Genomic DNA, 19285 nt, shown 5'->3' with positions numbered 1-19285 from the left:
GTAGGTAGTTTCATATAAGTACTGAAGTTTTACTATGTCCCATCACACAACAGAGTTTAAAGTTCTGCTCATGTATTTTCACTGTAACTTCAGAGGACATCAGGGGCACAAAACACAGTCTGGCTTTAAACAACTAAATTCATTTAGTTGTAAGTGAGTGCTCATTAGTGAGCCTTGCAACTTCAGGAAAGGTAGCTACTTCTTTATCAACAGATGCCAGTTAAGAATGTCTCAATTCATCTCAATTCATTAAACATCTAATTGACAAAGTTGTTTAACCATCTAAAAAATTTCCTCTTTGTGCATGAGTTAGTGGGCAAATTGAAACTAATAGCCTGATCTAGAAGCTTGCAAATTTTACGAAATTTGAAAGACAGAAAAGGTGGTTAATTTTACTTGAGTTTCCCTAAACTCAAAAGGCAGAACAGTTGCTTAATTTCATTTGAGTTTCTGTTTGTCAGATGCTGCAAGAATAATACTCCTCTGTGTTTTTCTGTGTAGTAATCTATAAGTATAATATCTGATTCTTTTTCTCATATGCAATATAGTATTTTTCAGTCATTTCATCACAGACAGATGAAGGATGATGAGATCCCATAATTAAAAATCCGTGTCACTGGATTCTATATGGAGTAGAATTATTGTGTGGATTATATATATTTTTCTCTCAATGTGCAGTATCAATGCATACAGTTAAGTACTTAGAAGATGGTGGTCTGTGAGGAGGTGAAGTCCTGTTGTATGAGACCTAAATAGAAAAGCAGTCTTAATCCTGTACTAGAATTTTACCTCATTTGTTTGTGCATATTCATTTTGGATACAGTTGCTGACAATTTTCACATGTGCACAGCATGAGGATAAATTCAAATCAGGAGACACATAACACAGATGAACTAATTACCTTTACAGATGGGAGAAATGCTCTGTGAACTGAAGTAATACTCATCACTGTTGTGTTGAATCGGCCTTTGTCCCCAGACTGCAACCCTGGATTGTGCTGGTATACACGTCCTAAGAAGATGCTAGATAAATGTCTAAACTGCATGCAATAAAGCCTGTGCAGTAGAAGCAAATTTCAACTCTGCTGACAAAGTTGCTGCAAATCTAAAAAGCTGTGTAGCAATGTATGTATTATGTCCAACACATTATGTCCAACACATGTAAGGTAGGCTGGAAGCTACCTGAAACGCCAGGCCCAGTGTTGGAGGATACTATGAGGGTACCCCCCTGAGCCAATACTGGTCCAGTTCTGTTTAACATCATAATTGTTCATCTGGATGGTGGGACAGAGTGTGATCTCACCAGATTTACTGATGATAGAAAACTGGGGGGAGTAGCTGGTAGAACAGATGGGTGTGCTGCTATTCAGAGGGACCTCAACGAGCTGGAGCAGGAACACTCTGAAGTTCAACAAGAGGAAGTCCTGCCTCTCCATCTGGGGAGAAACAGCCCCATGCATGAGTACATGTTGGCAAGCTGACCAGCTTGAAAGCAGCTTGGTAGAAAATGATCTGAATGTCCTGGCAGACATGTTAAGTATGAGAATGCAGTACATTCCTATGGCAAAGGCCCTCCTGGGCTGCATTAGGTAGGTGACAGAGGTGATGAAGGAGGTGACAGAGGTGATGAAGGAGGTGACCCTTCTCCTCTATTCAGCACTGGTGAGGCCAAACCTAGAGTGCTGTGTCCAGTTCTGGGTTCTCTGTTAACAAGAGAGACAGGGAGAGTCCAACAAACATCCACTAATTTAGTTAAAGGATGGGAGTACCTTGTCTGTGAGGAGAAGCTAAAAGAGCTGGCAGTCTAGCTTTAAAGAAGACAAGTGTCCTGGAAGGGGTATTAATGAGCCAGCTAAACTGTTTGGCCACTGCCCTTTCTCTTCCCTCCCTATTGCAGCAGCCCATGTTAGAGGTTGAGCAGCCAATAGGCAGGCACTGTTGAGGCTGCCTGGGGGGGTGGAAGCTGGACCCCGTGCCTCACGTTTCACACAGACAACTGCACGTGTCAGAGGCTAGTCGAGAAGGTGTGTACAGTTTGCCTGCCACACAGCATTTTGAACTGATTGGCGATATTTGAAAAGGTAACCTGCCTTTGGGCCATTCAGGTTTTAAATAGGGAATTTATACGGGATGATTCGAAAGCCTACCTTCTGTTCCTTACGACAAGCACCCACTTCGTGCCTGCCTTCAGGGCGATTACCTGCTATTGTCCTCATAACTGTGTTGGGGTCCGAGCCACACCACAGCAGTGTGCTCTCCTTCTCTCCCTCACTTCCTCCAATTTGGGATTTGTTTTTGGATTATCCCTGCCCTTTTGGACAACAAGTTGCAGCTCCATGCACCTCTTCATTTGGCAAAACTTTTGGTGACTAGAAGTCCAGCGGTTCGTGAGTAACTAAAGCTAATCTGCTTGGTTATCTCTAAAGTTCACAGACTGCTTGTGGCTTAACTCCACAGCGAGGCCGAGGGGGTCTGTCCTGCCTCCCGAGGCGGCACAGTTGTTTGTTTTCGCATTATAAGAGTTTCCAGTTTGTTCGTCTGTGTTACAAGTTTCTGACTTTTCTAGACTGTTATCCCATTGTTCATTAACGTCCTATCGTGTGTAATCAACCTATCATCGACTGGGCAAACGAACCTGGATCAGATTAGCTCGGGAAAATAACTTTTGATATCTAATAAATCATATTCATATTTTATCAGATTTCCGGCTTATAAATTTTATCATAGATCACATCAAGGAGGTCAGGGGGGAAGCTTGTCAACGTATACAAATATCTGAAGAGATTGTGTAAAGATGGAGACAGGACAAGAGACAATTGGCTCTGTCCATTGTCTTAATATTCGAAAACACTTTCTTTACTCCGAGGGTGACAGCATTGGCACAGGTTGCCCAGGGTGCTTGTGGAGTCTCCATCCTTGGAGATACTCAAAATCATTTGGATGTAGTCCTAGGCAACCAGCTTTAGGTGTCTCTGCTTAAGTAGGAGGAGGTGGATCAGGTAACCTCCAGAAGTCCCTTTTATCCCCCAACCCTTCTGTGATAATCTTCCCATTCCTATGAGCAGAAATGCAAGACCAACCTTCAGATAAATGTGGAGGAGGCTAGTTTCAGTTCTTTGAACCAGAAAAATGTCAGGGTTTGTTTTTTTTTTTTTTTTTTGTACTAAAATTGATGATAGTTGCTGGTCTCTGAGCTTCCTTTTAACCTGTCACATCTTACTATTTGTTGGTTATAAAAATATCACACACTGGGCTCATAAAAATTCATAGGGTTAGATGAATTTCTGTTTATTAGAGAGGAAGAAGAGTAGTTCCACCTGAGTGTGTGAGAAATAAAACCTGTCAAGGGAAATGACCAAAGAACAGACGTGTTCAATTCTAAATTCAGTTCTTTATATGTATTTATAAAATTTAACAAGATTCCTCATCTCCCTATTTGCCCTTTATAGCAAAGCCTATTAACCTTACATTTTCATCATTTTAATGCAGACTAACACATTTTGTGGTGAAAAAAAAATAAAATCAAAGTCACTCTGAACTAAAAAAACATTAAGTGAACATATGAACTGTCTCTTACTCGGTGAAATAAAGACAATAATTCTCTTAAAAGCTTTTCTGTGTAAAAATAATATATTCTCAAGATATCAAAAATTTTCTAATTTGCAATTCCTGCTGAAATACGTATGAAAAAAATGTGCAGTCTTCCTGCATATTTCATATTGTCTATGTGATGAAGTGCAAAACAGGCTGAACCTTCAGTACCACACACTTTCAAAGCAATCCTCATATTCTATCCCAGTGGAACAATTAGCTGTGATCAGGGCAGAACGATGGAAGTGTTTTATTACTACCTTTGTTACTTGGATCCTACAGAGATCTTTTTTCTTGTTAATTTAAGAAACTTAAGTCTCATCAGTTCAAACAAATATGTCATATTTGATGACCAAGGGAAGACAAACTCTTTGTAGCATCTTGTTTGATACCAGAACAGACGTTTAGGTGGAAAGATAATAACTGAACTGTGTTAAAGAAAGAAATCATGGAATCACTGTAAGGTCCCCAGAGTTATTTAATTTAGTACTCATAATTTAATTTGATTAAATGTGCAGAAGAAGTGGTTCCTGCAAATTGTGGTCAGATTATGTTCAAGTTCCTAGTTGTGCCAAATATGGTACTGAACTTTACACCAGCTGGTGCATTTCTGTCTTCTGAAGCACAGATATTCCATTTTAAACTTTGTAAAATTGTCAGAATTAGAATTAAACTTGAACTTTTTTTTTTTTTTAATGTCAGATTTTCTGGAGTAGTTGCTTCTAAAGACAATAAAAGCTTCTAAGGAAAAGCTCCCTGCATGTTGTCAGGTAAGAATTCTTCACTGATTATGAAACCAGCCTACGTATGTGAGAAGACTGCTTTTAATGTAAATTAACTAATAAAGAGTAAAATTTCTGTAGGTTGCTCATGATTTTTTAGTTAAGCTTAGGTTTTATGCTGGGTTGGATTTTGAAGTGGAGTTCAGGTAACAGTCTCATGCATTGCAATAACTAAAACTCAAGATATCTGGATAGTAACAGACAATTGAGAGTTCTCATAAAACGATTTTTAAATGAACAAAATGGGCTCCTGAAGAGGTTTAAGTGCCGGCACAAGAAACACCTGTATTTCTAAGTAATATCCAAACTAGCTGAAAAAAAGGGAAAACAACAAACAAACAAAACGTCCAAAAATCCCTAAACAAAAAAAAGTCAAGAACCTCCCCATGCCCAACCCCCTAACATTTCTCTACTGGATTCTGAAATTGATAGTGTTGCAGGAACCAGGAAACACTGATTATGTTCTGAAAATAGATTGTTCCTTGAATAATAGCATGAAGGGCTAAGAGAGTTGATTAGGAAGTAAAGGCTATCCTAAGATTTCTTTTTATTCTGAAGATGATTAAATTTACATTTTCTACCTCCTTAGATCAAACTGTAGCTAAAAAGCCATTAAGCATATTTCTATTAGAAGCACAGTCATTGTGCATCCTGGAACAGAAGTATGCTGTCAGAAACTGCAAGTGAGAGAAAGCTTTGCTATATTACATAGTGATTTGGGGAACCATCATGAAGCAGAGCTCTAGGTTTTTGCCCTTCTTTTATAGATTATATATTTCTTTTTGATCCTCTATGTATTTAATAAAACATGAATATAAACTAATACTAGCAAACATAATATAACTAAAAATATTTAATCCTCATTTTGGAATTTACCTGTTATATACAGGAATGTGTTTTGCTGAAAAATGACCCCACATGAAATGAATACAAATTATGTAACTGTTATAATCAAAAATGCAACTATCATTTGTAGTTATTTGCATTCTTCAGCAAGCCACTTGGTGTAAGTCTCGTTTCTTGTGATGAAGGAAGTGATAAATTCAATCAGTTATTTTGCCAATGCAGCTTGCATCTTGGCTGCAGATTTATACCAGTATCTTGTTCCTGTCCCCTGCTTGCTTTACATATCCCAAATTCCTGGTTTCTGGCACTGGAACCCTTGTTTCTGATCCAGGACCACCTTTTGCAGCATAGGCTTCCTGATGCTCCCTCCTGCTGATAAGCACATTGTTGTCTCATCCTTTAGTGTGATATTCATTCTGGCTTCCTGATCACATGTGGTCCGATAATTTCCACTCCAAGTTTTATGTTTAATCAGTCTTTGGTCTTGATAGAATGGATGGCCCATCACAGCCACAACATCTCTGTTGAAGTGGCAATAACGGCAGTCAGCTTGGCCCTTATTTAAGAACATTGATTAGATATCATTCAGTTATGCCTTATTCACACAAAAAAGTGTTTTTGTTGGTTTTGGTGGTGGTGGTTTTTGTCACAGTAAAGTCAGTTTAATATATAGGAAAAAAAAGATAGGAATAGAAGATCAACTGATTACAACCTCTGTGTCATAACTGACTTCTACAAAGGCCCATAACTATACACTGGAAAAAGATGATATTCAAATAACATAACACGTGGAAACTGTTAGGGCATAAAGTGGAGAAACACAGTAAGAAATTATTATCTTTTAGTTGGAGCTTAGTCTAGTGTTTTCTTCTAGTTGTGTGATATTTCCTCGTAGATTTTTTTAATGCATTTTCTGTATTTTCTTCTTTGTTGTATATCAATCCTGAAAGATTTAATTGCATGAATAAATGCTGTATCAGTAGGACCACATAAAGTGCATGAACTTATTTGCAGGATTTTATAATATCATGCTATTATTTAAACATGAGCTTGCAGATATTTAAACCTTTCATTGTTACTTTCCGTCAATTACCATAAAAGTCACATTATATATGTTTTTGCTTGTTTGTTTAGTAGAGACTTGTACTAATTAGCTGAAGCACCGTATTTTTGTGAGACATTAAATGGTAAAGCTCCACTGAAAAGAATCAAATGTCACCAGTTTTATCTGGTAAGGAATCTGACTCAGGAGAATCAACAGAATTTTGTACAGCTACCTTATAAACAAGCTACTCATTTGGATGATAGAACTTGAAGCATTACACAAATTAGTCCATAGAATTACACTATTCACTATTCCTTTAAGAGTAGGAGATTTTTATAAGCATTTAAAAAAAATCTGAAAACTATTATTTCTCACATTCCTGGGGTTTGCTAAAGCAATCCTGAATTGCAGAGACCTCATTAATGAGAACAAATCTATTTTTTACTAAGATTCTAAAAAAATTTATATTTTAGCAGAATGAATAAGCAAGTTTGAATATACAGGTAGATCACTTTTGATTTTTGGTTAAAAGATACAGAAGATATAAGTAAGTATTATGATAATAATTTTGTTATTGTTAATTATAGGTTTAAGAGAGTTTCTAACCTGCTTCTGAAGACATTTTTAGCTGTAATTAATGCAAACAAAAAATCAGCTGTAACTTCAGCTATAATTGTTCCTTGATCTAACCGCTATTACACAAAACCAAGCACTGATACATTACTCTTGCAGTTCTGGTGTGAAACATTTAAAAGTCCTGGAGCACAGAAGTCTAAAATGCTGTGCCAAATAACCTGCAGGAAACTTCAACTGTAATGCTATGCAGAAGGGAGTCAGTGTACAAATATCTTTATTGTTTGATCTCCAAAAAGATCAGAAACCAGCTTTATGCTGAGATGAAAAAGTACAAGCCTCTTACTCACCACCCTTGGAGGTTACTGTTGTGTAGTTTTTAGAGTCTCTCCAACTTAGAAAGAAGGATGTTTTGGGAGACTGTGTCAAAGTCTTTACAAAAGTCCAGACAGATGACATCTGTTGGTTTTCCTTTGCCCACTGATGTAGTTACACTACGGTAGATAGCCACTAGTTTGGTGAGCTGTGACTTGCACTTTTTGAAGCCATGTTGGCTGTCTTGAATCACCTCCCTGTTCTCCACGTGTCAAATCAGAGCTTCTAAGAGGATCTGTTCCCTGATCTTCCCAGGCACAGAGCTGAGGCTGACAGGTTGGTAATTTCCAGGGTCCTCTTTTCTACCCTTTTAAAAGATGGGTGCAACGCTTCCCTTCTTCCATTCTTCAGGGACTTCACCTGACTGCCAGGGCATTCCAAACATCATTGAGAGTGTCTTGGCAACTGCATCAGACAATTCCCTCAGATCCCTTGGATCCCATGGATTTTTACATGTTCAGATTCCTCCAGTGGTCCTGAACTTGATCTTCCCTGACTGTGGGAGGGACTTTACATGCTGGTATGAAACCATTGACTCAGGATAAATACAGAGCATGACTTCCAGTGAAGACTCCACTTTTAGCATTTTATGGACTGTGCACATTTAATAATGTGCAAGTTTTCCAGTAAGAGAGTAAATATTAATTATTCCCACATTTTTACGGTCCAACAGGTTTTAAAAAATATTTTCCTTAGAAATTATTTGGTACTGTGTAAAATAATGATAAAATCACAGAATTAATTTCATGAAAGCCTGATGGGAGTTTCTAGGGAGTGTAAAGGTGCTTGTTGACTTCAAAGGACTTTGAGCAGATTCTAAACAAAGTAGGACTCCTCAGGAATCTTTTCAGCCATAACTATACAACTTGTTACACTCATAGCAACATGTCTGGTTTTATTTTCATACCTTTTTGTGTATTTTGAAGATACCTTTTTACCTACAATTCTCTTTTCAAAATTTCTGTAAAGGAAATGAGAACACTGATGATTGCTCTGTTCACACAATGAAATTTGAATCCACATGAGTACCTGTTGCCTGCCGTGCAAAATCTTTATCTTTTGCTTATAGCTACAAAAATGTTCCTATAATTTTCTCTGTGGAGTCACACTTCCAATACTGGACTATGCCAGTGTTTATGGATCTTCTATTTACCTGTTTAAATGCATATTTAAAGGATTTTCATCTGAGGTAATTTAAATAATAGAATTTTGGAACAGCATTCCTAGGACCTTTCTAATTAGTTTTATAAGAACTGGTATTTTTTTTTTTCTTTTTGGAATGAAGTAGATTTCTCTTTTTATATTACTTTTAATGCATACTGGCATGAAAATCTTTGTCCCATTAAATAACTTACCATTTAATTTTACACTCTAGAAACATGTCTTCAGGGCAACAATTCCTATCTTTTCCAATGTATGTTATTAAAATAGTTGACTGTGTTACTGGCATTTGACAAACCATTTTAACCATAGTTGAGAAAAAAACCCAAACCAACATAAAACATATTAAAAAGTGAATCAACTTCTGAATCATTTTTTATTACAAGCACTGCTCCAAAAATCTCAGCTTCAGGAGCAAATTTAAATTATCCATCATTAGACTGTAGCCTCTAACTGGATTATTTGTTGACACAGTGTAGGTGGGCTTATGGCAAGAAATCCAATTATTTTCAAAGCAGGTTTGAACGCAGATTGGTAAATTTTCCCTCACATGCCTCAAAATAATCGTATTCTTTCAAAATGCAGTAGTTTATGCATTTCAGAACAGACTGAGGAAAGGGATACATCTTTTTCATGAGTACAGTTATGGCATGAGTTTTGAAAAATGTTATTAAACCAACAAGTCCTGGAGGATGTGATGATGTGTGCTCTAAAATGACTAAACCAGATGGTTCTATTTGTGTCTATGTCTGTATTTGATACACGTGGGGTAAAGTGTATCCCTTTATGGCCAATCTAAATGCATCTCATTTAAGCTCTCACAAAAAAGTTTTCTGTAGGACTTCAGTGCCACATGGAATTCAGCAAGAGCAAGTGTAGAGTCTTGCAACTGGAAAAGAGCCACCCCATGTACCAGTATAGGATGGACACTGACCTGCTGGAGGGCAATGAAGGGAAAAAAGGACCTGGGGGTCCTAGTGGATGGTAGGATAACCACGAGCCAGCAATGTGATCTTGTGGCCAACACTGTTCAATGCCTTCAATAATGACTCAGACAGTGGGACAAAGCACACCCTCAGTAAGTTAGCTGATTATAAAAATGATTGGAGGACTGGCTGACATGCCAGAGGGATGTGTTGACATCCGTAGGGACCTCAGCAGACTGAAGAAATGGACTGAAACTACATGAAGTGCAAAGTCCTAGGAATGAACAGCTCCATGTACCAGTACACATTGGGAGGGCAACAAGGTGGAAAACAGGATGGCAGACAAGGACTTGGGAAGTTCCTGGTGGACAAGTTGACCCTGAGACAGTAATGCATCCACATAGCAAAAAAAGGCCAAAAGCCTTTTTGTTGCATTAGGTAGAACATTTCCAGCAAGTCCTTCCCCTCAACTCAGTCTTTCAGACATACTGAAGCATTGAATGGCTTGGGTTGGAAAGCATCTTCAAATATCATCTAGCCCAAACACTCTAACATGGGCAGGGACATTTTTCACTAGATCATGTTGCACAAAGCCCCATTCAACCTAAGCTTCAGCATTTCCATGCATGGTGCATCTGGAGAGCTGTGTCTAGTGTTGGGCTTCTCAGTATAAAAAGACATGGACTTTTTAGAGTCAGCCCAGCCCAGGGCCATGGTAGCAACTAACTATGGCAGTATGACCACCCTGACAAACACAAAGGTCCTGACAGATATTAAGCAATGAGCTGAGGCTTGCTAGAAGGTGATAAAGATCAGCTGAACACCCCCAGACATTAACTGGTGCCTCTGGGTCCAGGAGTTTCTTCGTGTTGCTTGGAGGACTCATCCCTACAACTAACTAAGAAGTTGGCCATAGTGTATACTCAACAGGGTATAAATGGAGTCCTGCTGTGGAGAGTTGGGTTCTCTACACAACATGCAGCCTAGCAGTCAGATCCTCTTCCCTTAGACTGGGACCTCATCTAAGGAAACCTCATCTTGCTTTCCTAAGTGTGTATATTTTGGCTACCTGTGGGTAGATTTTCCTTTTCTGAATGAGTGCATGGGTGAGTGCGTTTCTTGGTTCATCTCTCTTTAGATGGCTTAACTGGTTGTGCAGCAGTATATTCCCAACTGACATGTGAACCTGCATTTTTTTGGTGTCAGAGTGAGTGCTGCAATAAATCTGTGGTTTTCAGGTGCCTGTTTCTGTCTGTTTTGCGGGTGCCTCCATGACACTAAGGTGATGCTGACAGAGACAAGACTGCTCCATCTGCTAAAGGGGAGGTTCAGGAGAATCATACCCACACAAAAATATGTAACTGGTGGGAATGAAGATGAAAAAGTCACACTGTCCTCAGTGATGCCTACTGACCAAACAAGAGGCAATGGGAAGAAGTTAAAACACAGGAAACTCCATCTGGCCACATCTTCTTGCAGTGAGAGTGTTCAAATGCTAGCAAGAGGCTGGGGAGCCTCCATCTCAGCGAATATTCAAAACATGACTGAACATGGTCCTGGACAACCTGCTCTGGTTGAGCAGGGAAGTTGGACTAAGTGATCTCTGTTCATTCCAACCTAATCAATTCTGTCACTGTATGATATGTGCATGTGGTATATATGTTATGTACATAGCAGGTATAATCTGTGGCAAATACACTTATTTGCTAACCACTTATCAATCATTTTATCTTTTGGTCCATAGTATTTTCCATATCATCTCTACAAGGCTGAAATGAAATACCACATCTGCCTCTTCATAAAAGGCTCAAAATGTGTGCGAAGTGGTTTCGTCACGTCACCAGTGGCTGCCTAGTACAGGAAGGAATAAATAAATAAATAAATATTTATTGCAGTGACTTGTGTCTTCATCTGACTGACAGCTCTATTATCTCAGGGCATGTATATCCTGGTCGCTTTTCATGACTCACAGAGAGATGTAAGCTCTGCACTAAACATACTTCTCAGAACAGGAACTTGTATTTATGTGAGCTGGCCCAGGAAATGTCACCTTTACTTGATGATTACATCAAATAAGACCTGTCCAAATTGGTTTATGCATTTCCCACAACTATGTTTAGCAGCTAAGAAATTGCCTTCCAGTCTAAACATACAATCTGTACTGCAACATAGAGCCACGTGTGGTACAATCCCTGTAAAAGTTCTTTTTGCTGAGAAATGGAAAGAGATTCTCTCTCTGTTAGAGCATTAACATAATGAAATCAGAAGTAAATAGTGTAGACTATGAGTCTTAGATTCAGGCAAACATTTAAAAAATCTTTTATCTTAATTTTGGTGTGTGTCTTCTACACTGTTATTCTGAAGCTTCCTTAAATATTAAGTATGACTGACAAAGAAAATAGGATGAGAAAAGAGCAGACTAATTTTTTTCTAACAATGAAAAATACTAATATGGAAGAGAATATTGCTTTTATATAAACTAAAAACTACATAAGAGTAGTGACTATGCATAAAGAACTCTGTTAGATACACAAAAGGATCACACAGAATATATTTTCTGATGCCTTACTGACTTGTGTAGAGGCAAAAACCAGAATCTGACAAGATTATAAAGCTTACCTATTATAGGCAGGTAAATAGCAGTTAGAATTCTCCTTTCTGCTGTTATACATACACATCTGGACCATGAAACATCAAATCACTGATTATACTTTGTGATGAAAGGGGGTAATTCCTGAATGCTATAATTTTTGCTCATTCATGGCCAAGCACATACACCAACCAAAGTACTTCTAAGATGATAAGCAACTGCTGAAACTCTGTGCATTCAGGCAGAAAAGTATCACAGTAAGAAATAATAAGCTCTTCTGCAAAGCTTGAGGAGTATCTATGCTTTTATTAATAGCAGTTAGCAAGAGGGAGTGTACCAGTTTCAACGTTATGTCTGATCTATAGAGCAGCCAGTTCCACATTGTGCATCCCTCTTCATGTTCCTGTTTCCCTACTGTAGGACCTAACCCTTGCTGTATTCAGCAATCTGATCCCACCAAAAATGCTTTCTTGTGGTTAGTTGTACACCTCCAAGTAAGCCTAGTGAGATGACTTAAACCAAGGTTTGGAGATATATATTCTCAGGGAAGATGAGCGTCACCACTTTTGTAAGTGTCAGGTAATCACACCAGAGGATGGATGGTTAACCATGAGCCAGCAGTGTGTTCTTGTGGCCAAGAAGGCCAATGCCATTCTGGGGTGTACTAGTAGGGGTGTGACCAGTAGGCCAAGAGAGGTTTTCCTCCCCCTGTACTCTTCCTTGGTGAGGCCACATCTGGAATATTGTGTCCAGTTCTGGGCCTCTCAGTTCAAGAAGGACCTCAGGGAACTGCTTGGAAGAGTCCAGTGCAGAGCCATAAAAATGATTAAGGGAGTGGAACATCTTCCTTATGAGGAGAGACTGAGAGAGCTGGGGCTCTTTAGCTTGGAGAAGAGGAGACTAAGGGGTGACCTTATTAATATTTATAAATATGTAAAGGGTGAGTGCCAGGAGAATGGAACCAGGCTCTTTTCGGTGATGGCCAGTGACAGGACAAGGGGCAATGGGTGGAAGTTGAGACATAGGAAGTTCCATGGAAACAGGAGGAAAATGTTTTCTCTGTGAGGGTGAGGCAACACTGGAACAGGCTGCCCAGGGGGGTTGTGAAGTCTCCCTTTCTGGAGATATTCAAGATGTGCTTGGATAAGTTCCTCTGTGACCTGGTATACATGACTCGATTCTGGCACGGGGGTTGGACTAGAAGATCTTTTGAGGTCCCTTCCAGCCTCTAACGTTCTGTGATTTTGTGATTCTTTGAGGATTAAACAAAATTCAGGTCAGATCAACGTACTATAGAAAATCATGTCTCATAATGTCAGACATTTAAAAGTTATAAGAAAAGGGAGGTAAGCAAGGTGTGCTTATTGTTTTCAATGTACTTGGAGAAAAGCATAGGTACAGGCAGGTTATGTCTACATTTGTAAGTAATATGGACTTACAGAATTATAGCTGTAGGGTAAAATGATGAGAACTGAGGACACTATGTCTGCATGTCTCTAAACGTATCTCAGGGATGCTTTCTTTGTACAAGCTCTAGGCTGGACAGGATGACTCTTTACCCACTGGAATATTTTATGTCAGTTCCTAGTGAGTACACAAGGAATTTTAGACTACCAGACTATTTTATTTTAGATTATTTTTACTCAAAGGGATCCAGTTCTTGTGCTCTGAGATTGCTGTCACGCAAAGCAAAGCACAGCAAGTGAAGATGATCAAGAGATTTTCTTTAAAAATGCACTCCTAATTCAAACCAAAAACACTCATCCAGATGCCCTAACAGAAATAATTGCATGTTACTTAACATACCAGAATAAATGCAAGCTAGAAGGATATCCTGGATGTTTATATGCAAATGTGACAGCACAATGAGTTTTGCTTGAGATATTTTATGAATACAAAGGGAATGCAGATTGTTATGTAGTATTAGACTATTATCTCATTATATTGAGCTTGAGATATTTTACAAATACAAAGGGAATGCAGATTGTTATGTAGTATTAGACTATTATCTCATTATACTGAGCTTCAAGTCGAAGTACTGTTTTTTAAATTTTGCACATCTAAGTGATGAGTCTGACTCTATATCCTTCTCTCCCCCTGTATACCACTTACTCACAAATAAACCCACTTATATCAAAAGTGTATACACATGAATAAATACTACTTATAATTCCAGAGGAGCAGATAAAGTACTGAATAAATTTCTGGATATTCCCTCTTTGGTTTCTTCAATCTGTTCGCTGGGTCTGTAGTATAAAAACAAGACCTGATGACTAATTTTTCTTTTTTTTTTTTTTTTAATTTTTAGATAAAAAAAAATATTTGAATTGCTCAACTTTCAAACATTAAAGACACTCATAATTTTCAACTCATTCAATGAAGAATAGAAACAATAACATTCTCTATAGTAATAGGGAATTGCACAGCCATGCACCAGCATGAGTTCCTAACAAAAATACAATGCTTTAATTCTGTATCCTACACACCCAGATGGTTGAGCACAGTAGCTCTTACTGCAGCAGAACAAGAACAAGAAAAAGCAAGGAAAAGATGTAAATTACAAAACATACCATTTTTCTAACAGCTGCTTCCTACACAGATGGATCAGACTGCCACTGTGTGACAGAATTCTAAATGATAACTTTCATCTAATTAAATAATTAGATTTCATTTCAAGATTTCATTTATCTTCATTATCTTTCTCACAGAAATGTCCTGGTATACCTGTAATGAGTCTGAGAGAGCAACAAAAACTGGAAGCAGTTTTTCCTTTAAAGCTGCAGTGTGCCTGTGCAGACATTACACCATCACAGTGGCTGAAATTGTCTTCCTGTTTCTACCTAAATGAGTATAAAAAGTGGAAATAAGGAACAAAGAACAGGTGCTTTGTTGGTCTCCAGTTTTCCTGTGCTCTTCCTCTAACCATCCATAATTCTGTTGTGATTTATTGATTGCTGTCTCATGTGGGGTCGAGTGCACCCTCAGCAACTTTGCAAATGAAACTAGACAGAGTAGTTGATGGGATGCCATCCAGAGTAACCCCCATGAGGGATGGGATGCCAGCCAGAGTAACTGTGTTTGCCCTGAGGCATGGGCCCATGTGAAGCTCATGAAATTCAGCAAGGCCAAGTAAAAGGTCCTGCCCCAACATCCCAAGACCAGTACATCTTGGGGTATGAAGAGATTGAGAGCAGCCCTGCTGAGAGAGACTTGGGGATACTGATGGATGAAACACTGGACAAGAGCCAGCAATGTGTGAGGGTAGCTCAGAAAGAAATGTGGCCAGCAGGTCAAGGAAGGGGATTTTCCCACTCCATTGACCCCACTGAGAGGACTGCAACTAAGCAGTTCCTGCAACTGTAGTCCCCAGTATGAGATAGAAATGAACCTGTTAAAATGGGTCATCCTGCCTGTGAGGGCTATAATCATAGAATCATTGAATCAGGGTTGGAAGGGACCACAAGGATCATCTAGTTCCAACCTCCCTGCCACAGCCAGGGACATCTCACACTACATCAGAATGGTCAGAAGGCTGGAATATGACTCATATGAATAAAAGCTGAGGGAGTTGGGACTATTCAGCTTAGAAAAGAGGAGGCTCTGAGGAGAATTTATTCAATTCTCTCAAGATATAAGTGGGGCTTATAACAAAGATGAAGAAAAACATTTTATCAGAGCCTGTAGTGACAGGACAAGAAGCAATAGTTTTAAACTGAAAGAGCGTAGATTTTAATTAAATATTAGGAAGGACTTTTTTATTCTTAGGGTGATAAGCTGCTGGAATAAATTACCCTGAGAAGTTGTGGATGCTCCATTCCTGGAAGCATTCAAGGCCAGGAAGGTGTCCCTGCTCACACAGGGGGAGTGGGCTAGAAGATCTGGGCAACTCAAACCAATCTGTGATTATGTAATTCTCTGATTCCGTGATCTATATAACTTGCTGGGTCACAGCTGCAAATAATAACACATTCAACCATAACAATTTCATACTTATGTAACAAAGTGGTAAACATACTGTCTTAGAAGTTTTTTCTTGATGCACTTATCATTAAGAAAGCTGGTGTAAGTGACAGTTTGGGAACATCCCAATGTTTTCAGTCACTTAGCATCTCAAGGCTGTGCCAAAGAAACTCATGTTCAAATCTTTAAGAAAGGGGCTCATGACTGCACAGAACACCAAGGATATTGCTTTGAATAACAGGCATTCCTTGACTGTCAGAAAGATGGAGTCATATAAAGAGATGAAGAATAGGGTCATTCACAAAGAGTATTGCTTGTCAAACTGCTAAGCATGAAGGTAAAAGTTTACAATAAGAGAAATCAGTTAGGACCAGCAACACTATTTGAAGGATCACACTAAGAAACAAGGTGAGTTTGGGTTTTTGAATTGCTGTTATTCCATTTAATAAAATCTGTTCTCCTTTACAGAGTCTTTCTCTGTCAAATCCTTGCTAAGAGAGCATAAAGAGCATTCCCATTGAGAAGGCTACAACTGAACAAAGAGAACACAGACAACCTTCACACTTCTGGAAAGCTGCCAGAACCAGAATATTGAATTTCAGAATTGAAAGACTGAAAGCAAAGCAGTAAGAAATGCTTATATTCTTTCCTCAAGTTCTGAAAAGGGAAGGAGAGAATAGCATTTAGATATTGCTAGGCTGCCTTTTCCAGTGAAGGAAACAATCATGTACCATGTTTTATAACAGAATTGACATGACATTCAGTAAGTATGAAAGGGAATCCAAGAAAGCAGGAAAAAACAAAATGACATTGAGGTGCTAAATAACAGTTTCTAGTTGTTTAGATGCATAATCTTGAAGAAAAAAAAAAAAGCCAAAAAACCTGCATGGAATAATGCAGTATTAAGTGATAAATAATGTGCATAACACATTAAGAGATACTGAATTCATTGTTGCTCCTCTTTTCCAAGGAAACTATGTACTCGTGTAAACTGAAGTTGTATGATGAGTGCATTGTCATATCTTTATTTGAAATATCTATCTAGTAAGTATGAGACATGATATGTAATAAACTACAAACACTGGTATGATAGCTTCAGATATAAAAAACAAACAACAACAACAAAAATCAACCCATGAAAGTAGGAGTGCAAGAGATCAGGTGAATTGTAGAGTTTGGTTCCCTGTTGTTTACTGAAGAACTTCATATAAATCCTGAAACTACTCATCTTTTTCTTACAACATTTATCTGCTATGAGGGCAACAATACAATGCAATATCATTCTACTTTCTCTTTTCACAATGCTGTGGAAGACCATTTACAGATTACTTTCAAAAATGTAGTTTAGTCATTGACATCTAGAAGGTTATCTCTGTGGGCTTCATTGTAAAAGTACTTTCATGCAACATTTGCAATACTCTGTTAATATTTTTGTGTGTGCTGTATTCAGGAATATAAACATCTATTCTGAGTAAACCCACTGAAAAATAATATTGTAGTATCTATGTTATAAAAGAGTGTGATGTTGATATTTCAATGTGATAACTATTATTGTATTATTTTTCATTCAGAATCTATTGCTAATTTAAGTATAAGGAGGAACTTGTATGTGAAAGATATCTACATGTGTTATCTCTTTAATGGAAAACATGAACAAATTTAATTTCTTTGACAATCAAACAGAAATGCATGCATTTCTTGAACATTACTTCCTTTCCACAGTAAAACAATGCTAATTCTTAACAAGGACAGTAATTAGGGGAAGAGAGACTTTACTTTCTACAAAATATGTTTATAAAGTCTATTGACAAATTACTTTTATGCCACAGATACACATATCTTCTAAAAAATAACATTTATTGCATAGTTTAGTCAGTGAATAGGTCGTAAGAAAATCACCCTTCTGTTTAATATTCCCATAAAACCCAAAAAGCAATTGGGAAGATCTAATTCCTCCTACCATGACACATTATGAAAGAGACTGAAGCATCAAAGAAGGTAGCTTAATAAAAGCCTGAGCTCAACCTGCAATTCAATTAAAACAGGAAAAATCAAAAAGAAACTTCCAACAAAGCAATGCATAAAAAAAATACAGAAATGTTGTAAGGATATTCTACCAAATATATTATAGTTTGATCTTCACTATAAATCACTGTTGTGGTAAAATAAACCATAAAACAAAAAAGGTTTTGAGAAGGCCACATAGAAACCGTTTAAAAGTCATGGGAAAATTGCCATGTGAAACAGAAAAAGAAAGAATTTTAATTGTTTGCATCAGGAACTAAAGAAGAGCACTACAACCTGTATGCAAAACAATAACTGGCATACAGAAAGCACTCAAAAGCTGCTTTTCTTCTACTAATACACAAAGAAATATTCAAAGATGCTGAAATAAAGCAAGCTTGAAATTGAAAAGGTTTTTTTTTATATATATATATACAGCACAATTAGGAATGTCTCAGGAAACTGTTAAGTTCAGTAATTCAACAAGAAATAAAGAAAAGTTATTTGAAGTGCGTATGAATGAGAGAATAAAGAGTATTATATAGGCAAAAATTAATAAAAGTGAAACAAAATTGGAGGGTCACTATATTTCCTACCTGGGATTTTAAGCCAGTCTTAAACAAAATCCAGAAATAAAAGCCAGAATGAAATAAAATCATCAAACAAGTGGCAAGCTGTGACCCATCTTTTCATGGTGAAGGTGTTTTGACCCTCTGAGAAGATTACGGTGTGCTCTGTTCAGCTGAGATTTACTGCTTTTTCTCTCAAGGCTTCAGGTAATTCTAACTCAGTCGACTACTGCTTTAGACAAGACATTTATCTGGACTTCAAAGAAAATAAATCTCTACTTCCAAGAATCCAAAAATTATTGTCATTCTTGTTCAGTCTTGCCACACTTGCATTGTAAGATCCATCATCAAAACTTCACTGTTTTCAAAAGACAAACCCATCTTTTTTACCTCATTAGAGCATTTGTTTTGCAGGGCAGTTTCACAGAAAAGTTTTCCTGGACTTCTGTGAACAGGGCAAACCTTTGCTGTGCTCTCATACTTGTTGGTTTGGCCATTTCTATGCTTGCCTTTTTACACCCTTAAAAAGTTTCCATTTTAGGACCAATATTCTGACTTTTCTTCCAACAGCTTTTACTGTCTATTTACTTATTTATTTTTTATTGGTGAAGTCACTTAGATGTCTTTCAAATCAACTGCTTTCTCTTACAAATTCCTAAATGGTATAGGAATGCTATATCCTGCCTCCTTCATATCTTACCTAAGCTGATCAGATACGGGAATGATTTTCAGACTTTACTCAACAATGAGTAGACATATGATCTCCCTAAGACATTTTTATGCAACTTACTACTGCTATACTATATAGCTTACTACTTATATAACTTACTGCTACTATAATTTGGTCTGGAGAAGAAAAGACTG

The 19285-nt window shown here is 37.8% G+C and overlaps 1 protein-coding gene across 1 annotated transcript in view; it reads right to left on the bottom strand.

Moving 5' to 3' along the window:
- Positions 1-19285, bottom strand: part of EDIL3 (EGF like repeats and discoidin domains 3) — a 329191-nt gene that overhangs the window by 126040 nt on the left and 183866 nt on the right. The window lies entirely within an intron of this gene.

This window comes from Indicator indicator, chromosome Z, assembly GCF_027791375.1.
Source record: "Indicator indicator isolate 239-I01 chromosome Z, UM_Iind_1.1, whole genome shotgun sequence".
NCBI classification, from domain to species: Eukaryota; Metazoa; Chordata; class Aves; order Piciformes; family Indicatoridae; genus Indicator; species Indicator indicator.
Note: the sequence above shows the minus strand (reverse complement) of the source record. Positions and strands in the feature narration are given on the sequence as shown.